The sequence below is a fragment of the Patella vulgata genome, chromosome 9, assembly GCF_932274485.2.
Source record: "Patella vulgata chromosome 9, xgPatVulg1.2, whole genome shotgun sequence".
Taxonomy (NCBI): Eukaryota; Metazoa; Mollusca; class Gastropoda; family Patellidae; genus Patella; species Patella vulgata.
In genome coordinates, this window is record NC_065887.2 from 4,604,510 (window position 1) to 4,626,811 (window position 22,302).

The following is a 22,302-nucleotide window of genomic DNA, read 5'->3' on the forward strand; positions in this document are numbered from 1 at the left end:
TTAACTCGTGTTCTGAATGGTGTCAGGGATAAGCCAATGAAACGGTGTGTCACGGCGAGCTTTAGGCGTGTTTTGCACGGAACTGTGGGTAATCCACTAGTAACATCAATGTTGATTGGTTAATCAAATGTCTGACGTCATAGGGTCATAAGTCGGTCTTTTGACCCCTGACGTGACCTATCGCTATAACTTATCAGATCTTCCTATAGTGTAGGATATCGAAAGTATAAAAAACAAAACGAAATATAGATCTGTATTATAATCAGATTGCAACTTTTACAACCCCTGCTATAAAACGTTACCGATACACGGCATAGCTAGCCAGAATTGCTACAGGGTATCTGGTAATTACCTCTTTGTAAATCCACACCAAATGTGTACCCAGCCCCCTACGAAGAACAGTTTATACCCCCCCCCCCCCCCCAAAAAAGTGTTGAATTTAGGAAGCTATAAAATTAACCAAAAAGTACAAACGTACTTCGTTAGCTATACGCTCTTCAAATAAGAAGTGGAATCAGATGTTCATGCCAGCATAAATTATCTAATGTAAGACACCTGTAATTATATCTAACTAGAAAGGTGGATATCAGAAGATGGAGAATACTGCCTGGGATAAAAGCAATTAATACTGTATGCATCACTGCAGTGGCAAGATCATATCCACGTCACAGTAAAGTGATATAGCAAAGAAAGGCACAAACATTGTAAAACATTAACACACGGTACAGTTTTATGGATACACAGTGATTGACTTTAATACTAAGTGATGTTTCGACGAGGACAATCTCGTCTTTAACAACATAGGCGTACGGGCTCGATGACAGTTAGGAGGGGGCAGGTTTATAGACAGCGACGCCGGTCTTCTGCGAGAGATCGGAGCTTACCCTGTATGGACCCCGCAAGAAAATTTTGGAATATTTGATGGCCTCCAAATACAATTAAAACTTGTTATTTTTGTTGCATATTCTGTATCCTTGTCGAAAAGTTGTCTGGTATTAAATTCGGTAATTGTGTATCCATAAACTTGTACCTTGTGTTAATATATTTTCAAGCCACGGTGGTTAAGTGGGTAAGATGCTGGCTCTCTAGCCTGGAGGTCAGCTGTTCGAGAAAGTTCATCGGGAGGGTCTGACAAAGACAGCTGTCTAGTCGTTTGGATGGGACGAAAAAACGAATAGTGTCGCTGCTCGGGCAAAATTCCCTCATGGCGTATGCCCGTCTTCACTAGCCCAGTTGGACGTTAAACCCCATTTCATTTCATTTCATACTATCTTCAATTATCAAATAACTACCAAAGAAATTATAGTAGAACACTTTTAGAAAAAAATACATGAAAACTCATTTCAAATCATGACTATTTATTTATATTTAATCTTGCTGTCCTAGATCGTTTAAAAACGTTTTCAAATGGTGGCTATTGTTATGGGATGTCGTTACTGCTACCCCCATACATTGTCCATATATCTACAAAATGAATAAAAACAAACAGATATATTTTTCAGCATTATTAGGAAAGTGTAATTATATAAAATTATATTTATTCCATCAAGAGGTTAGATCAAAAGAAAAATTACACAAATAATTAAAAAAAATAAAAATAAAAATGCTATTTATACATTTGCTCAGCTTCAAATGCTTTTTGAAAGAATCATTTTATACTGGTAAAAAGAATAGTTTTAAAAAATACCGTTATCAGCTCTTTTAAATTCCTTTTGAAAGAAAATAGTTTTAAAGACTATGTGTTTTCGGGTTTATTTGGAGTTGTTCATTACCACGAGACAAATCATGAATGACCACTGCCAGACTGTTTGTGCGGTAGATTACCCCTAATAGACACGCCCAAAATGCCACGCCCTCCAACTAGGATAGATTAGCCTAGTTGGGGCGTGGCATTTTGGGGGCGTGTCTGCAAAGCTGTTTTAGGTGGTACAGATCTGAGCTAATCTAGCCTAGCTTTGGTCTAAATATTAGATACTTCTTGTCAGGGATACTCCACCACTACAAATGTCTGGCAATTACATAGCTCTGCCAGGGGTACCCCACCACTAGAAATGTCTGTCAGAGTGTTTTTGTAATACCTGAAGATGTACGGTAAACTGCTGTACGATTTTCATTTGGTACACTTTTGGGCTAATATAGCCTAGTTGGGGGTCATGGCATTTAGGGCGTGGAATACCACACCCACCACCAGAAACCCGGCAGACTTACATTCTGATGATACCAGATATACATACATTGATACCATATAGGAGAAAATTGGTACACTTTTCAGCTAGGTTGACCCCCTGGGCTCCCGGTCTATAAAATTACATTTATTGAAAGAAAGAAATTTAAAAAAAAAAATAAACAAATGCAATTATATAAATTTCCTCCTACACAACAATACCATACACCACTAGTATTAATGAAAAATGTATATAATAATAATAATAACATCATCATTTATAAAGTGTATTAATACTGGAGAACGGTTTCTAATGTGCTGTTCAGGTTCTTATATTCACAGAATACATGTATTTACACAGAGATCAGGTCTTGTGCCCATATACACTGTACAAAATTGAAAGATATATACCAACCAGTAAATAAAAGTACATATAAGAGAAAAACAAACCGTAATTACCTAAGTAAAATGGTTATAGTAAAATGAATTAGAAATGAAATGGTCTAATGAAGATGGGCATTTACGCCATACAGTGGGCTATAAGGCAAATGTTGCCTGGGCACAGCACTATGGCTTACGTTTATATCGAATTACAACTGCCAAGGGATCTTTTTACGTGTACACCAATGTATACACGGGACCTCGACTAGACTGCTGTCCTTGTGCCTTGTCAGCCCCTCCGCCTGCACCACTGACAAGGGGAAACCGTCGGAAATGAATTAGAATAAAAAAGTAAAATAAAAACATATAGTAAGCATAAAGTGACAAAATATAATATGAAAATTTATTGACATGTACAGTACATTTAAGTAAAACATATTTAAAATGTAAACCGCTTACAAAAGTACATGTATATAGGTGTAGGCCTACTCACATAATTTCATCAATATCATATCGCTATTAAAATCAATGTCACTGTCAGCATATGTTTGGGTGTCACTTTTATATTCGAACAATATACACAAATCCATACAAGAAAGTTTTCACTTGTAACAAGTACATCTATTACTGATCTATCTGTAAAAGTGTAATGCAGCTTGATTTACATTCACATTGAAAATTTTGTTTGGTGCTTGATCTCTAGTCACCCTAACCCTGTCATTTGTTCAATAGAGTTTAACAAGAGGGGTTTAAATTTCCACAGCTACAGTCAGGCAACCAGGGAGGAATGCGCCAGAATATGCCCCTTTTTTTCAAAAAAAGTAAGTGCACTTGTACTAACTCATCTATTTCGGTTCTAATTTTCTCCATAACATGGGGGTTGGATGGCCGAATTGTTAGCATGTGCGTACTGTATCATAAAGCCTGTCATTAAGTCAACAGGTGTGGTTTCGAATCCCCGGTTGTGGGTTTTCTCCGGGGCCTCCCACTGCTAAAGACCCCTACGCGCAATCGAATTATTGAAATAAAAAAAATTAAACCATATGTTAGTCCCGAAATGATAAAGTTTGTGTCGAGAGGACGTTAAACCCCATTTCTCTCTCTCCATGACAACTTGGGTATGAGTATTGCGCATTGTATTTCACCTCAATAATGGTGACATAGTGGTCTTCTGTCTTGTATGAGTGGACTTCTCTATTTGTCTGAGTGGTCTTGGGCCGAGTAGTCCTTGGTCTGGGTTGTCATGCATTTAGGAGAATATCTTCATCAGCTTGCATTTGTAAGAAAATGGGGAAAATGTTAAGATATGATCCGATCCCCTTAAACAAATTAACCAGACCTATTATTTTATTCTCTTTCTCTTTTTGTTTTTTTTTCTTTTTGCTGCTTGTTTCTAAACATCACTTTCTTCAACAATTTTGGAATCGTGATAATGTTTCATACACAGTTTTGTTAACGTGGAATGTGAGAAATAGTAGCCTATACCATACCTCAGTGAGAGTTTTGTCTGCACATTCCTGCTTTGTCCAGCAAATCGGCATTTGTCTCCGGCACAAGCCCGCCATTTCCATCTAATTTGATCCACTGGTTAGCACATACCTTAAATTTTTCCCAGCTTGTCGCAGTGAAAGGTTTTAGCTCAGTGTTTTTAACAAAATGTACACGAAGTATGCAGTTTTACTTTAGCTATCCATCGGCCATGCACCGTTAATAACAAAACGTAAACAAAGAGCAGGTGACCTTTCACCATACGACCTGTTGAACTTTTCGTCGTGTATGTTTGATTGGCCAATTATGTCACGTGATCTGTTTAAACCGAGTCACCGCGAAATTCAAATACCATTGCACATTGACAAGTAAGCCCATATTTAATTTACGTTTTCTATCAAACGTCAAAGAATTGATAAAAGAAAAGTTGCGTGATAATACAAAGTAATACTAGAAGAATTAGATGATGTAGGTTTTTTTTCACCCGAAAATGGTCGGGACGGAGAAACAGAAGCAAGCTAGCTAGAAATTTAACACCACGGCCTCATTTCCTGTTTGGTTTCTTCACAATATTATCTCCCCTTGGGCGACCCCCCCGGTTTGGCATAATGATACTTATAATAGCGATGTTCCTCTGGTTTGACATAATACTTATTAAAATAATTAAAACAGGGAAATTCATCGGGTCGTCCTTCCTCGGGAATACGATCTGTAAGAGGGGGATCTACCACTAAACCACCCCGCCCACATCGAGTCCCACCCATCATACCGAGCTCCCCAATTACCAATTATAATATTCATTAATGTTTGTTGTAATACGTTACCAGCAACATAGCCTTGATACGAGTCAGTGGTTAGGGTAGGGGGGGGGGGGGGGCATTGGAAAATGTACTTGTATAGTTAGACCAAACAACGTGTGAAAATCTTCCGAAAATGTTGCACTTTAGGACGCTTATGTTCATATAAGCATACCCCGCCCCATGTACGACACCAAGCATGTGGTTTGATAGTGAATATCAGTCAGAATAAATGGACCGAACCACGCTGATTTAGCTAACCAGCACAGCAGCACTTAAAACAAAATATACAAAAAGTCAATGTATTTCACGATTCTTTATTTATATTTATTTGATATTACTTTTCTTTATTTTTATACGCCCACATTTTCATGTGGACGTATATTGTCGTCGCCCCTGTCCGTCCGGACGTCCGTCCACAATTGTTTGTGAACAGTCTACAGCTCACAATTTTTATCCGATTTCAATGAAACTTGAAATATAGCTTTATCGCCCTAAGATCTCGGTTCCTTTCGATATTGGCATGTATCGGACCGTAACTTCATGGATTAAGGCCCCTGATTGTACGAAAAATCACGTTTTTGGCTTGTGAACACTGTAGATGTCACAATTTTTATCCGATTTGGTTTAAACTTGAAATGTATGCTTATAACCCAAAGATCTCGGTTCCTTTCGATATTCGTGTATATCGGAACGTAACTTCCTGAATTATGGCCCCTGATTGTACGAAAAATCGCGTTTTTAGCTTGTGGACCCTATAGAGGTCATAATTTTTATCCGATTTAAAAAAAACGTATTATTATCACCGTTACACCCTAAGGACGACTGAGTTCGAATTTCGTGAAAATCGGCCCAAAACTGACAGACAAAATGGCCGCCCTTCGTTCTCAAATAGCGTAAAACTATGATATATCAAGGTTGTGGACCCTATAGAGGTCACAATTTTTATCCGATTTTGTTGAAACTTGAAATGTAATTTTATAGCCCGAAGATCTCGGATCCTTTCGATATTCGCGCATATCGGACCGTAACTTCCTGAATTATGGCCCCTGATTTTACGCAAAAACGCGTTTTTGGTTTGTGGACCCTATAGAGGTCATAATTTTTATCCGATTTAAAAAACCGTGTTAATATATCACCATTACACCCTAAGGACGGCTGAGCTCGAATTTCTTGAATATCGGCCCAAAACTGACAGACAAAATGGCCGCCCTTTGTTCTCAAATAGCGTAAAAATATGATATATCAAGGTTGTGGACTCTATAGAGGTCACAATTTTTATCCGATTTTGTTGAAACTTGAAATGTAAGTTTATAACACAAAGATCTCGATTACTTTCGATATTCGCGCATATCGGACCGTAACTTCATGAATTATGGCCCCTGATTGTACGAAAAATCGCGTTTTTAGCTTGTGGACCCTATAGAGGTCATAATTTTTATCCGATTTAAAAAAACATTTATTATTATATCACCGTTAAACCCTAAGGACGGTTGAGTTCGAATTTCGTGAAAATCGGCCCAAAACTGACAGACAAAATGGCCGCCGTTCGTTCTCAAATAGCGTAAAAATATGGTACATCAATGTTGTGGACTCTATAGAGGTCACAATTTTTATCTGATTTTGTTGAAACTTGAAATGTAAGTTTATAACCCAAAGATCTTGGTTCCTTTCTATATTTGCACATATCAAATTGTAATTTCCTGAATTATGGCTCTTGATTGTAGGAAAAATCACTTTCGTTTTAGCTTGTTTTCTATCCATCTCTCGAAATGTGGGCGTATCCTGCCTGGCAGCCGCTGGTTATTTATTTGATTTGATATAACTTTTCTGTCGTATTTCTCAAATGTTTTCAAAAATATGTCGTCTTTTGTTGAGAAGTTAATTACTACCGAAAATTCCAGGGAGTAGACATCTCTTCGGTGTTACCATGGTAATAAGGTCTGCCTTCTCTGCAAGATAATTAAAACAAAAAGAGAAATCTTTGAGCGACATTAGAAAAGTGTAATTATTGATATATGTTGTGGACTTGTGATACTGACAGTATTAATTGATTAGTCTTCTGATTTAGCACATGAAAAGATAACGAAATGGCTGACAACTCACCCTTTTTCAGCTAAAACAGATATAGCCTCAGACAAGTCAGCTAGCTCATAGGCCAGATACTTCAAATTTTGTTTGGTTTCTTCACAGTTTCTGTTTCCCGAATAATATCTATCATAATATCTATCATAATATCTATCACGTCACTCTGCTCTGGCGTATTTATACTTATAAATGGGGTATCCCCCTGTATCCCGATAATTTGGCCAATGTGACAGTATTGGTTCTTTGATCAGGTTCTTGGATGACAACACTGGTATATACATCTAATAATAGTTTTATTCTGCTTCTTACAATATTAGGTACAAACATCGTGATGTAAACGACCGTAGAACTAACTATATGGAAGGAGTCGTATCCATTAGGTACCTTGATCTAGGCACCCGCCTAGCATGGCCTCCTGGACCCGCCCTGAAGATTCGTTTCTGTTCTGAGTTTATAAACGTATTCGAGACAAAGGAGCTCATTAGACACCTGTCTAATGTATCAAGCATCATATGAAGGTTTAACATTCAATATAGTTTATCAGACAAAGAAAGTTAGATAAGACATGCCAACAACAAGTTATAGTTACGCAATGACATAAGGAATACTACCAAGATCTCCAGCCGGGTATTGATAGCGACAGGTTTATGTTACAATCACTAACACGTATTTTAATATGGCAGGACGCCTCTATGACATAAGTCATTATGTTATATAACCTCTCTTTGTTTGAATAAAGTTATGAATTATATGAAATAACTTTTAAAGACTATTACAAAATTAGATACCTATGGAGTCGATAATTACTACTCTTATTAAGATATAAACAACAATAATAATAATGAAAAAATATATAAAAACAAACAACACTCGTAAAATGTCGTATACAAAAATGTCTATAAACAAAAAGAAAAGGTAAATGAAACACACACGAATTTAAAAGTTATATATACATGTAAAATGTCATAATATCCAAAAATGTCTTTAAACAAAATGAAAAGGTCAATGAAAAACACACGAACTTAAAAGTTATATACACACAATCGGTCACACACGCGAGTCAATGAAAAAAAAAAAACCAAACGAGATCCTGGAATCACAAACACAGACTACTCTTATTATTCACATAAATGGTGGAATCGCGAACACAAACTACTGTAATTATCTTCTTAGACCGATTATTTGGTGGAATCGCGAACACAAACTACTGTAATTATCTTCTTAGACCGCTACTGCACTGTCGTAGCCAACTGTAGGGGTGGGGTACATATGATGCCCTTCCTCGTTCCAGTAATGTTGAGGGGTCAGAATATTCCCTGCTCCGTTTAGTTCAGCTCTTCTTATTGACCGGTAGTCTTTTCATTTTCCATACCGTCTGGCAAAACGGCGTGTTATGACATGTGCATATGAAGAGTATTAACTGCCACCCGTGCCGAAGTTTTATCATCTGCTTATCATATATATCATGGAGTAAACTTAATTAATAGTTAATCAAATTAGCAAGTGGAACAGATTTGACTTTAGATATCGATCTAACGATATTTACAGTATTATTTACATGGATACAATTGAAATTAGGGAGTCATATTGTTTTATCTCAAGAATAATGAATGATCTGAACACATTTAACCAATCTTAAATAAGATATTTTTGAAAGAACTAACGGTTTATCTCTATAATTTTTAAACACAACACAAAATAAGACGATACGTTCGCTCTTAAATCCGAGCACAACCCTCCTGGGGTTAAACCACTTAACATAAACTTCTCCCGTTACATATCGGGGCATTTCCCAATAAAACTTTGGGGTATTACAAATAAAACTCTCTACCGTAAATATCGGGTCTCCCGTAAACCTCGGGGCATAAATATATATAGACAAAATAACAACAAAAAAAATTATAAGAGATAAAACCGTTAATACCGTGTGATTAAAGAGCTATATCTCTCAATTAGGATACGCTTAACTCTATTCCAGATAATTAAACAATCATAAAACATTTCACTTCGCAGTTATTAGCCTAATAATACTTAGCTACTACTAAATTTAAAAGCCAAAATATGTGTTCAAAACAACCAATGATAATTCATAATCTTTTAAAAACAACATGACGCATTTTAAAACAAATAATATATATACAATTTTGTTTTAGTCATTTTCCTACAAATAGTTAAGGACTGTTCCACTACTAGCTTGAACGTTATATTAAATTAAGTAACTACACCATGATATTTAATAAAGCGTGATGATAAACTGCTGATTTCCCAGTTAAATTATAATACATTATAGCACAATGTCATTATTAACCGGCCATGGTAGGATTAGAAAAAGACTTACCCGTGTATACTAAAATCTGTGGCCTGTGGTCGTCTAGTGGTATAAGACTTCAAGCGTTGCTCTGGTCTACGGCATCAATTTATATGTGACAGTATTGGTTCTTTGATCAGGTTCTTGGATGACAACACTGGTATATACATCTAATAATAGTTTTATTCTGCTTCTTACAATATTAGGTACAAACATCGTGATGTAAACGACCGTAGAACTAACTATATGGAAGGAGTCGTATCCATTAGGTACCTTGATCTAGGCACCCGCCTAGCATGGCCTCCTGGACCCGCCCTGAAGATTCGTTTCTGTTCTGAGTTTATAAACGTATTCGAGACAAAGGAGCTCATTAGACACCTGTCTAATGTATCAAGCATCATATGAAGGTTTAACATTCAATATAGTTTATCAGACAAAGAAAGTTAGATAAGACATGCCAACAACAAGTTATAGTTACGCAATGACATAAGGAATACTACCAAGATCTCCAGCCGGGTATTGATAGCGACAGGTTTATGTTACAATCACTAACACGTATTTTAATATGGCAGGACGCCTCTATGACATAAGTCATTATGTTATACCAATCCTTCTCGGCAATAGGCGGTATAACAGGGGGATCTACGGGAGTAGTTTGATCAAACTCTAGACCTTGTACGGTGACTGGAAAAGATAAAACCATATGATTCATGTACCTGGTCAACTAACCAGTATTAAGGCCACAGGATGCACTATTTATTGATAGGGCCCTGAAATGGTTAAACTTAAACCTTGCCACATGCTTCACATATTATTATACAGTATCTACTGGATGTACTGGTAGTTAAATGCACAACATGCCATATGCTTCATATATTTTTCACAGTATCTACGGGATGTAACATTTGTTATATGCTCCGAAATGGTTAAACCAAACCCTAAATTCTTCACAAATCTTACACAGTTTCTACTGGATGTACTGTTAGTTGAAGGCAGAATCAGACAGTACCTTCACATATCTTACACGGTATATACTGGATGTACTGTTAGTTGAAGGCAGTACCTTCACATATCTTACACGGTATATACTGGATGTACTGTTAGTTGAAGGCAGTACCTTCACATATCTTACACAGTTTATACTGGATGTACTGTTAGTTGAAGGCAGTACCTTCATATATCTTACAGTTTCTACAGGAAGAACTGCAGATCACAGATCATTCACACCTCCCCCCCCCTCTCTCTAAAGGTTCCGATGTGAGATCAATAATAACAAATTCAACAGTAAAGATGGCCTAAAGTTTAGTTTTAATAATTTCTTTTTTACCCAAATGCTTAATGTGAGAATTCTTGAACCGGTGTGATCTTAACCGTTACATTTAACCTTAATTCACATCGCATCAGTATCCGAGCAAATGGGGTTTAAGGTTTAATGTCCTACTGTTCTGCTGCGAACTGGGCTAATGAAGACGGGCATACGCCATACAGTGTGCTATGAGGGAAATTTTGCCCGGACAGCGGCACTACGGCCTACTCTTATATCGAATTCCAACTGTCAAGGGATCTTTTACGTGCACGCCAATGTGTACACGGGACCTCCGTTTTTCGTCACATCCGAACGACTAGACAGCTGTCCTTGTCAGGCCCTCCGTCCTGCATCACTGACAAGAGGGAACCACGCCGAAAAATCTGGATGAACTCCTCCAGACTAGCGAGCCAGCGTCTTACCCACTTAGCCACCTTGACCCCCGAAAAAATAAAAGGTAGTTTGGTACAAATATATATGTCCAGTATAGGAGCAGAACAGTAGGACGTTAAACCCCATTTCATTTCACAAATATATATTTGAAGAACAGCAACATGTTACTTACCAGCAATAATCGCTGCACCAGTCAACATTATGAATAATAACGTATTCATTCTCTTAGTTTGGAGAAAAGAAAGAAAGACCCTTAAAATACAACAGTTTACTATTTATATAAATACCAGACTTGTGATTTTATTTCTGTGTTAACGAATAGCGCTGACATTAAATCCACGCCCGTTTCTAATTCAGCCTCTGATACAACATATTTTATCATATGGATGGGAGCCACGGTGGCTAAGTTGGTAAGACGTTGACTCGCTAGCCCGGAGGTCCTTCGGCGTCCTCCCACTGCTAAAGACCCCGGCGCGCAAGCGAATTATTGAAATAAAATTGAACTATGTGTTAGTCCCGAAATGACCTAGTTTGTGTCGAGTGGACGTTAAACCCCATTTCTCTCTACTGACGGGTGGAAAGATCCTAAAGCACCAATAGCTATTTAAAGTCGTGTTGGGCTCTGGTCCGTTAAGCTAGATATATAAAATAAAATGAGTTTCAGCGTCCTTCCGTTCAGCTATGACTATTTTACCCTGATAGCTGCGCTACCGTCTACTCTTATACCGAATTTAAACTATCAAGGGATCTTTTACGTATACGCCAAGTCCGTCTGTCGTGCACCACTCACAAGGCGAACCCATGCCGAAAATCCTATTGATTTCATCGGCCAACACCGGAAGCGAAATGGAAACCGCCAAACTAGCGAGCCCAAGTCTTGCTCACTAAGTCACCGCGGCTCCCATGTCCGAATATAACAAACATATAAGTCAAGAAACAATTCAGACTTACCCTAGCGACTTTACAGGTAACGTCTGTCACTAAACCAAGTTGATGAAAACGCTGTTACTGTCAGCTACACAGTCTGTGAAATGTTGCTTGTTGTCGAGTATTTTATACGTTTTTACTGAAAAAGGTTCGCCAACTATCCCCGAGACATTCTGTTATTTTACTATTGTTATCAAAGTAGTTTAATCTTTAAATTTATTTCTTAAATGAGACTTTACTTCAGGCTATTAATTACATTTATAATTTAGTGCAATTATTGTAAACAGCAATAACCCCTAACCTTAAAGTTACAATTTCATATTTTCTAAGAAAGTCAAAACATAATTATTTCTATGTCTTTTGCTCAATAGGTTGTCAACTCACTATTATACGATCATAGGTGTCATTCTCACACTTAAAACTCATTTACACAGGAAATAACAACACAATTACCTCCCAATTACCTCCCTTGTTTTCTATTCACCACCATGGAGTAGCTATCTTCAAACGTTTGAATTTGAAGATGAAAATGATATTTTTGCCAATTTCTCAACTGGCAGTAGTGAATTATAGGATTAATAGGATTATTCTTTAATAAGGTAGGACTGTTTATAGATACCATCTATTTTAAGGATTTATTTTAATAAATTTTAAAAATATGAAATTTCAACTTTAATACATGTACCTTTTTCTTAAACGAGACTTTTCTCTATCCAAAACTTCAGAATTGTGAGGACGTAACTTCCACAATAAAATTGTTGTTAAAAATGTTGATATATATCCTAACTGCGTTATTAAGATTGGAATAGGGTTTTCTCTCTCTTTCGTTTTTTATTTGTGAATTGTGGAACTATGCTGACAAATGTATATGTATTTTTCAGAACTATTTGTTCTGGTAGCACACGATCCATACTTGCAGAATATACCTTTTGTTGACACTTTGGGTGATTAGCAATATTATATTTTGTCACTGAAAATTGTCAAATTTTCCCAACGTGTGATGAGGAGGGTCATTTACTGTGTATATGCCAGGGTCTTACCCTAAACAACATACACGGTGGTCTAACGTTACCTAAAGTCTAACTTTACTTATTGTTACTTTAAACGCTAGTGGCGGTGGTCTGAATTACCTATAGTATTATTTTAAACGACATATGCGGAGGTCGGGCGTTACTTGTAGTCTTTTTCTAAGCGCCAATGGTGAATGTCAGGATTGGACTAAAAGCCTCAGGGCCAATTTATATTCCGCTAAGCGAAGCCATGATGCGAAGCTTTACTTGCGAAGCGAGGCTAAGCTAAGCAAGGCTAGCCTAAGCCTAAGGGCTTTCAATATTAGACCCGAAAGGGGTTACAAACGTGGACAATGAATTAATGGGCGACTAACGGACACTTTCAGCCTTGCAAAATTAAAAAAAAAAAAAAAAATGCTATTAAATCAAAATTTTATTCTATATTGCAAATCAACACGTTGAAATACCCAAAGGTGTCAGTAGATTAATGAACCGATCATAGGAATTATCTAAATAACATCTTGATCATCAATAACTTTACTTCAGCAATTTATATACTCATATTATTATACCACCGGCTATTAATAACAGACACACGATAACCCTCGTGGCAAAACTTTGTCTTGGTGGTTTATTTTTGGGTTAATAAAGCGCAAAAAACTGCAGAGTGTGCGAAATGCCGAGCGTGTGAAAATAACCTCTCCGACTTTCTTGTGAACCTCCTCACAAACAAAGATACTTTACTTTCACTTTCTCAAATCCGGTATTCAAATGATAGCCTAAAAATATATCAAACGCCGGATTTCCATTATCCTAATTATTATATGAGGGAGAGAGGAGAGAGAGAAATGGGGTTTAACGTCCACTCGACACAAACTAGTTCATTTCGGGACTAACATATGGTTCAATTACATTTCAATAATTCGCTTGCGCGTAAAGGTCTTTAGCATAGTAGGACCCAGAGAAAACCAACGAGGCTGGATAGGCGATCTTACTCAACCGGGGAATCAAAACCACGCCAGTTCACTCACCTTATAATACACCCGCCTAATTAGAATATGATGACTTAAATTGTTTGTTTTTAGTCTGGTATAGAATGGATTGACCTATTTACAAGTATGTAGGAGGGGGGGGGGGGTGCTCACTAGTCTGCGGGTTCATTAGTCCACCGATATTTATTATTAGGCGTTGGTTTAGGTTTAAGAATTTGGGGGAGAGGTTAAGTCTCCACATAAGCACTGACCTAGGACGATGAAAAATTAGTTCGTGATATTTCCTAGTTTTATTAAAAATACATACAGTACATTAGATTTATATACTAAGATGATTTCACTGTTTTTGGTGTTGGTGGCGCTGATGGTCTTCCTTGGATGGTGCTTCTGGTATTCTGGTATTTTTGTTTCTGAAGAAAAAAGAATAAATTTGAGCCTCTCGGGGGAGAGCCACATTAGTGTGTTTCCTACTACGAATTGGATTTTCTAAAAATGTGTTTGTTCCACACAACTGGGTTAGGCGTAGGGATTCTTATATCTAGTAGAAAAACGTCCAAAATTCGTCTAACGTGTACGTCCAGACTATGAAAACGTCATCTAGAAAACGTCCATAGAAATCTGGTTTTAATGGGAAGAGCGACAGAACTTCCCTTTCCCATTCCGCCATGAAGAGATTTGCATAACTCGGGGCAAATCGTTTTCCCATCGCAGTTCCGGAAGAATGGAGGTATACTTGACGTTGAAAGCGAAGTCATTCCTCCTCAGACAAATGTCGAGTAGTTTGAGGATTTCTTCGTCCGGCCTGGATGCTTGCGGGTTCCTAAGAAATGCTTTCCTAACTGCTTCAATACCTGTGTTATTATCGATGTTCGTGTACATGCTCTGTACGTCGATGGATATTAAACTGGTGTGTTCGGGGACTCTTAACTGTTTGATTTTGTGAATGAAATCGTTAGTGTCTTTAAGGTAGGATGGGTGTTGGCATGCTAGGGGTAATAAGAAATGGTCTATATATTGTGATACGTTGTATGATTCGCTGCCACAGTCTGATATGATTGGGCGTCCCTTGGGTAATTTATTAGGTATAAATCATTCTGTTTCTGGATTTTTATGTATTTTTGGTAGTGAAAAGAGATGTATTTGTCGTCAATCAGATTTAGCAGATAGATAATCATATTGTTTTGCTGTTATGTATTCCTTGACTTGCAATTCATGTAAGATGCTTGTGGGTTCCTAAGAAAAGCTTTCCTAACTGAGAACAACAATGCTTTCGTTACGTGTTGGGCTAAACCAATGCAGCTGTTGTAGGGGTAGTTTAATTTTGACAGATGAGTTGACAATCACGTGTTGCAGTGAGAACAAAGCGCGATCATTACGATCGTTTGAGTTTGGGCAACGAAAAATATAACTGAAGGCAATTACATAGGAGATTTATATTGAAACCATTGATCGCCAGTCTATCAGATTTTATTCACAATGAAAATATCACTGATTGCACGGATACTCGTAAAGATAAAGTCATATATAAACTAAAAATATCCTATCTAACTTCTTTATGTTATAAATAATTGAACAAGGATCATGAAGCTCACCTCCGAAGTCTCTGAGTGTATTGTTAATTTGATAGCATTCTTTCGATCAAATAATAACCGCTTCAATAACATTTGAAGAGTCCAGTGGAAGAACGATCTAAGTCACATTTTTGTCGTTTCGCATAAAAGGCAAAACAGACTTTTGGTCGAGAATGCTTGACGCGAACAGAACAACGAGTGGGTTTAATTACAAGTTCAAAATGATGTTTAATACGAATCATAATTACCAGTACAGCAACTGACTTCAACTTTTCAGCCAAATTAAGGTCGAACTACGATGGACGTATTTGTCCGGGATGCCATTTCAGAAGGGCCTTGGTTCGATGTGACTCCGATCGTTTTTACCTAAAATAGATTGTTCCACCGAAAGCTTATACAATTTGCTACAAGATGGCGCCATTAACTGGGGTTCATTGAAAAAGTGACTTAGATTGTTCTTCCCTGGGGCTCTTCATTTACAAGCATGTTGCTTATAATACTTATATATATCATATTAAAGATAATCATGGGTTATATTTAAGGCCGGTAAAACGAATGTAATTGTTTTTGTGCCGCATATGTGTTCAAAAGAAAATTATCCCATCCGAGTCGCTAATCAAATAATTATTAAAACAAAATATTCCAAAGGTAAAGTTATAAAATTTGCAGAGATTTTACTAGAATGTAAAACACGTTAACAAAATAAAAGAATATGGGCAGTTATGTGTGTGAACGCCCAAACTCAATGCCGAGCCGAGATTTGTAGCTTTTTCTTAAACCAAACTTGTATTGTCGTAAAAGTGCCCAAAATCGTTTCGATTTTCTATGCTGTCACCCCTTATACGCATAGGATATTAACCTATCCGAGGTTGATATGATTGAGAACACGCGGGCGAAGCCCAAGTGTTCTCTATCATATCAATCCGAGGGGGAGTAGGTTTATATCCGACATATACAACGTCATTTCACCCTTAAATTTAATGGGCTCTTCCATTAAAAGGCAACAATGATTGGATAATTGCTCGATAGTTTCCGCCAAATAGGGAAAATTACCGAAATAATCACGTGCAATTACGTGCATGTTTTTGTTTATATGTCGCCATTTTGGAGTATTGAATTGAACGCAAAAACAAAATGTATAGTAATACGAAGTCAAACGAATAATCAATCCTGTTTAGCCAACATATTGACGATGGAATAGATGTGAATGCCAATATCGATGAGGATCTATCCAAAGCCTGAAGAAAATTTGGATCAAAAGGCATTCTTTTCGGATAATTCTGATAGTGAACCCAGATTGAAGGTTTTCGGTGGTATTCGGTATGTTCAGAGAAGGATTTGACCGACTGTTTTAAGTGGACTGTACCCAAAAATACTTTATAAAGGAACGCTTGCATAAATACTTCAAGTCTAGGAGTGTGTGGACGGAAAGAAAATTCTGAAAGATATCATAAGGAGTATGAATAACCGATTTAAATATGCCCATAAGTACGCCGTCTATTTCGGCCCTGAATGCTACAAACTGTACAATAACAATTTTTGATTGTCAAAAGAATAAAAATTTATTTCTGTGTTTTTTTGTATTACTTCGATCATCTTCGTCATCAGCGGTTGATATGAGCCGAATATATCGACCTGGGATGACGTCATTAGCGGTTGATATGAAATATCAACCTGTCATGACGTCATCATCGGTTGATATGAACGAATATTTCAACCTGTGATGACGTCATGACAGGTTGTTATGAGATATAACTGCTATGGACATCAAAGAAAAAACTACCGCCAGTTGTATTTGAAATGATATCTCGCGAAGAGTGACGTAATCAGCTTCCATATTGGTATTTTTCTGTGTCGAAAATTTGTGGGAGTTCAATTTTTCAAGAGAGAACTTGTTAATTCGTTGAGATAATTAGTTGTGCAATGGTTTTTATTTAACGGGAGTTGATTTCAAAGTTAAGTAGTTGGGATAATTAGTTGTGCAATGGTTTTTATTTAACGGGAGTTGATTTCAAAGTTAAGTAGTTTGTTCATAATAGAAGAAATCCGTTTAAAATTTACGATGGCTCAGACAGTAGTTCCACAATCTTCTCCACTAAACATTGGAGGGCAATCACATATACCATTGTTACATGTTGCATTGTTCAAACATATGTTGTTACAAGAATCAACTAGAAATATACAATATACAATAGTAAACATTGCCATGTCTTGTGTACTTGGTTGTGAGTAGTGCGGTCGTCCTGCACCTACTATTAAGTGAACATTTAATAGGGAAGGGGACTTACAGTCAATACTGTAATAACATCACCGTACTATATTGATTAATCACCTCGACACCACCTCACATTTCGGAATTTATTTTTTGAGCTTGTGGAGCTCGTGAGTTTGCATGTTATCAAGGTTGGAGTGTATACAATACCCACCTTATACATTTGATAGTGAATTGATATAAACTATATTTGATATAAATATACTAATATGACGCCTCTTTTATTAAATATACTAATATGACGTCACTTTTATTAAATATACTAATCACTCGGCAAATCTCGACAGATTCCGGTACCCTACATCTAATCTCGGCTGTATGACAGTAAGTGATATGTGCCTACGCCCATACATTTGCGATGCGGCTACCGGTTTACTTTAAACAGGAAAACGTGTCGCTTTTACAAAAAAGTCCCAAATTGCGTCTTTTGTAGAGTGTATATACCTAAATGAGCAGAGATATTGGCTGCTGGTTTGATAAAATTCCCTGGTAATTCCCCAAACCCAATGCCAAGCGTGACGTTTGTTGATATAATACACTCTCCACAGAAATCTCCATGGGGGCAGCCATTTTTCATTCGGAACCTTTAAAATAGTTCAAATATGGCGGAAATGGTCACACAGCCGAGATTAGATGCGTAGAATCTGTCGAGGTTTGCCGAATGATATACTAATATGACGTAACTCTTAATAAATATACTAATATGACGTCACTCTTAATAAATATAGTAGTATTAGTTTATTATCTGTAATTAATGAAAAATCTTAACGCCACAATCTGGGGGGGGGGGGTCTTTCTTTAGGCCAGAAATGTTCTATAAACTATTAATTAGACATTTTTTAACTTGACAAGACCATAATCAACTGTAGATGCTATCGGATATCTCAGATATTAAGTAGATTAGAATGGTTCAGCCATATTTGATTTAATCTAAAATTGGTGAAGCGAGGCTAAGCTTCGAACAACTAGTGCGGTGGTTGCAATTAATGCATACGTCTTGCCAAACCTTCAAAAGCTAATATCAGCTGTTGTTGGTTTCACCGTACACCTGGTAAAACATGTAGCCGTGCTGATCATACTTTAATAAACGTGTATGCCTACACTGTATAGTCTTTGTTCAGTCAAGATAACATCAACTAACTATAGTGAATTATAGGATTAATAGGATTATTCTTTAACAAGGTAGGACTGTGTATAGATACCATGTATTTTAAGACTTTAAAAATGCATAGGACTTTAAAAATGCATTGCTTTCTGTCTTGTGAGAATTCAATTCCGATCAAGCCATAGCTTTTCTCCCTTGAACAATCGTGGTTTGTTGACATCTTGGTACTGAAAACAACCATGTTTGGCCTAGTTATCTAAAAGAGCCTGCGAATAAGGGGTGCTGGGTTAGCTTAAAGTCGTTTGGCCCTACTTGGATGTGTAGGTGGTTGTTTAGGCCCAGTATAATATAACTCTTTTGAGAGAGAGAGAGAGAGAGAGAGAGGGAGAGAGACAAAAAGAGATGGGGTTTAACGTCCACTCGACACAAATTATGTCATTTCAATTTTATTTCAACAATTCGCTTGCGGGTAGAGTCTTTAGCGGTGGGAGGAAACTGGAGGTCCCGGCGAAAACCCACGTTGTTGGATTGGATAGGCGACCCTACTCCTTGTCACGTACAACCGGGGTATCGAAACCAGTTGACTCAATGACAGGCCTTATGATCCAATCCCCCACTGACTTGAATATTTAATTTCCCCCCGTCCGAGGGTTGGAACTTTTTGATATCGATATAAGCTACATACAAATTTTAACCTGCTATTGTGCAGACACGTGATAAAATTTTGGAGGGAGGCTTTAGGACATACCCAAAAATACCTCGGTCCACAACATCCACTGGTTATCGCCGTTTGCATAGTTATTCAGTGGCTTAAAATTTGACTGAGGACTATTGGGAATTTTAAACTTGAGCTAAGACTGGCGTAATTCCTAATGAGACCCTCAACAAAAATAAAACTACTAATATACTAATATAAAATGTTTATTAAATCAATAATACGGCATATGTGTCTGCTATCGAATTAAAATGCATTATGCAAGATTTAGATAAAGAGCTGACAGTTTAAATATAATACTTTAAAAATGGATAATGATAATATAGGAATATATTGAGACTCCCGGAAATGTCAAAAATTTAAAATGAATTATGGATTTTCGTTTGCTCTTATATATGACTAATATACCTTTAAAAATAGTTATGTTTCAGCCTTATGATCCAAATTGTAGGAAAACGAAATTCGAAAATTGGCTTCCGTCTTGCTCTGTTCATTTACAAGGGCAGCTAAATTTTAACCCGCAAAAGTGTTCCGAAAATGTTTTCTAAGAATACCGAAATTCTGGGCCAGTTGGATAATTATTACCCAGTTTATACGCTTAAAGCTAGATCTAGGACGGAAGGTAATTTAAGTAAAATATGTGATTGATATGTATTGACAGCTGATCAGTACATACATCTATATGTTATCACGGAGTTTCAAGCAAAATTTTGAAAACTAAAACGTTTTCTAAAAATGCCACATTCCAAGACTTTGCTCTCAAACAGAGCGATGAATACATTAATTATTCGAATGTAAATAAGACCTAACCTTTTACACCAAATTACGTATTTCGGAGAGTTCGCATGGTTCTGACATGTGCCGACTGTTCAAAATACTTTAATCTTTAAGTCACTCCATGTGATGCAATAAGCATTTTTCTGCGAAATGAGCAAGGTGGAAACAGAAAAAAAAACCATATTAACCAGAACAAAAACAATATTGTTCCGCACAAGCTGCATAGCAGGGGCGTGCATAAAGATTTTGTTTGGGGGGGGGGGGGGGGTGTTTAGCAAAAATGTGACTGACTGATGCACATGTCCCTAATACGAGTGACGCAGTCAGGGGCCGAGAACAACAGATGGTAGTTTTCTAGGGGTCAGTAGCTGATCTGGAAGCTGGGAATAGGTGGTGGGGTGGGGCGGTTCCAAATTTAGGGCGCTATCCACAATCACACACCACATTGAATGTCAACAAAGTACTGGCTATAACACTGGGCGTCCCGGTAGAACATACATCGTATTGCCTATTTAGTTGTTCGCCGATTGTTATCTCGTCGGAAAGCAATTTTATTCAAGTTGACATAAAATTTATGTCATATAATATGATGATTGTTATTGATTTTGTAATTAAATTTAGGGACAGTGGCTATAACATATTGAACAACCTGAGAAAATTTTGAAAAACTGAACAAATATCCTGGCACTTGAGTTCATTGCTGGGAGCAAATTCTTGTGAACAAGAGAACCAGAAATAGGAGTCAATGGGACAGAATCTGGAAATCTGCCCCTGTCAATTGCGCCTGTTTTGCCAGAGTTGTTCAACATTTGTACAATCTGACGACCAACGCACCAGCGGTACTACTAACTTGGGCAGTTCACTATAACCGTGAATATGACAGTGCTGGGGCAGTATAAGACCACAGAGGCGCGAAAAAAAAAAATAATTCAGATATGTAACTGACCTTACAATTTTGGGGGACTGGGCCTGACAAATTACAGTCAATGCCATAACAAATGGGATCAAATTCTCCTTCACGGGAGGATAAGAAATGGGACCGAATCTTTAGGCCTATCCGTCAATTTCGCCGGTTTTGTGAGAGTAGAAATAACAGTTCTACAGTCTGTCGCCCCACTCACTATTGGTACGACTAACTGGGCGATTCACTGTAACTGTGAATATGATAGTGATGAGATTGTATAAGACAGAGGAGTTGAAGAATAATGACACAATCGAGTTGAGCGCCGTAGGAGCGAAAAAAGATTTAGATGGAGCTTTTAATTTTTTGGGACTGGGCCTGAGGGGTCTTTGTCTCACGGGGGCGCTTACTTGGCCTCTGAAATGCCATTTACTGGACTTTGGGATCTGGAGAAAGGTTTTTTAGAATTCTGATGGTCAGAAAATACTTACAACATGAGTAAAATACGTTTTAATTTCTACTGGGATTAAATATGCAATAAGTAAAAATTCGAAAGTTTAATAGATCGCCTTAACATTTCATAACTTAAAGATTTTTACGTATTTTTAAAACAAACTATGCTTCCGATAACTTCTTACCAACTGTTCGACTAATGTTATTCGTATGACCATCAATAATATAATTTAAGCTATTAAAATCTTCGTAACAAGCTCTCTCAATTTCTTAGACCAACATACTCATAACAGGGAATTCTTTTTTTTTCAAACATGAAAAGTTGACTAGGTTATTTTATACTATACCGTTGCAATTTAGATGCACGCATTCACACAAAATTTGTACTTTCTATTTTGGCATTGATTACCTCATTAATTCGTTTAGTCTGAAAACCGACTGCAGTCAGCACTTATTTTGAGACCGACAATGTGACGTAAGAAATTTAGGTGCACGTATATTAAGTATTTTAGGTTTTTTCCTTCTATTCTGGCATTATTTGTTTAACTCATTAATTCATTTCGTCTGTCGCCGATGCATAATTTTGAGACCGACTACAGTGACTGCACTTATTTTGAGACCGACTATTTTTCTCCCTGGGGGATTTTTTTTTTG

The 22,302-nt window shown here is 37.2% G+C and overlaps 1 protein-coding gene and 1 long non-coding RNA gene across 2 annotated transcripts in view; one reads left to right on the forward strand and one right to left on the reverse strand.

The window, feature by feature from the left end:
- The window catches only part of LOC126831610 (adhesive plaque matrix protein 2-like), a 56,989-nt gene that overhangs the window by 6,444 nt on the left and 28,243 nt on the right, over window positions 1–22,302 (forward strand). The gene's annotated exons all lie outside the window — the stretch shown is intronic.
- On the reverse strand, window positions 1,342–4,309 carry LOC126831617 (uncharacterized). The gene is made up of 2 exons (XR_008789235.1): window positions 2,743–4,309; window positions 1,342–1,464 (listed from the first exon to the last, which is right to left on the reverse strand). It is a non-coding gene; the product is annotated as an uncharacterized LOC126831617 (long non-coding RNA).